Genomic DNA, 1,022 nt, shown 5'->3' with positions numbered 1-1,022 from the left:
GTTAGATTTGTTGAGATGAAATCTGAATTCAGCTTGATTTTTGTTCCTCTATGGTTGACATTTTCAGTTGAGCCCAGCCTTCAAATCATTCCAGCCCAAGTGTCAGACATGTGAGTGAAGAAGCCTCCAGATAATCAGCCCCCAACCATTTGGAGGCCCCATTCATTGGGAAGAAAGCAACCCTCCAATTACTGACTCATAGAATCCATGAGCATAATTCATTGGTTGTTGCTTTAAGCTACTACGTATTTGAGTAATTAGTTACACAACAATAGATAACCAGAACAAGCTTCTAATTAAACTTCTTATATGACTCTGCCATTTACACAGTATAATTTTGATAGGCTGATAAAGAATCAACTCTTAATTCTGCTGTATGGTGTACTATTACTAAAAGAACTTTTCATGCTTTATTTATTTATTTATTATTAAATTTATTGGGATGACATTGGTTAAAAAGATTATATAAGTTTCAAGTGTACAATTCTATAATACAACATCTGTATATTGTATTGTGCGCTCATCACCCAAAGTTTAGTCTTCTTCCTTCACCATATATTTGACCCTCTTTACCCTCTTCAACCTCCCCTCAGCCCCCTTCCCCTCTGGTAATCACCATATTGAAAAATATCCATATTTTTCACTTCCTTGAATTTGCATGTCATCCTTATGCAGGGGTCATGCTAATCTTCTCTGTATCATTCTTATTTTAGTATACATGAGCTGCCAAAGTGAGCACAAGAATAATTCATTTATGGATATATTTTATTAGAATCTGAGAAAGAGTTTAAGGAAGGCGAACAACCCTTGCTTTGATGTCCCTTCTTATCTCTACCTCTTTCTATGGCTGACTTCACATCCCAGGATGCACTGTTCCCCTGTGTGTCAACTTCAACTGCCAGCCTTTTGCATGACTGAGGAGGGATGAGAAGGAGGAAATGTGATGCCTTCCTAAAAAAGGAATCCCCACCTGTGGCACTGAGGAGTGTTCGCATGGCTTCCTCACCGCTATGGGACTTGGG

The 1,022-nt window shown here is 38.5% G+C and overlaps 1 non-coding gene across 1 annotated transcript; it reads right to left on the bottom strand.

Annotated features, from left to right (window-relative positions):
- Positions 1-629: 629 nt before the first annotated feature.
- Positions 630-739, bottom strand: LOC141570234 (U6 spliceosomal RNA). The gene has a single exon (XR_012494245.1). It is a non-coding gene; the product is annotated as a U6 spliceosomal RNA (small nuclear RNA).
- Between the last annotated feature and the right edge of the window lie 283 nt (positions 740-1,022).

The sequence above is a fragment of the Rhinolophus sinicus genome, linkage group LG02, assembly GCF_036562045.2.
Source record: "Rhinolophus sinicus isolate RSC01 linkage group LG02, ASM3656204v1, whole genome shotgun sequence".
NCBI classification, from domain to species: Eukaryota; Metazoa; Chordata; class Mammalia; order Chiroptera; family Rhinolophidae; genus Rhinolophus; species Rhinolophus sinicus.
This window is presented reverse-complemented; position numbering and strand designations above follow the sequence as displayed.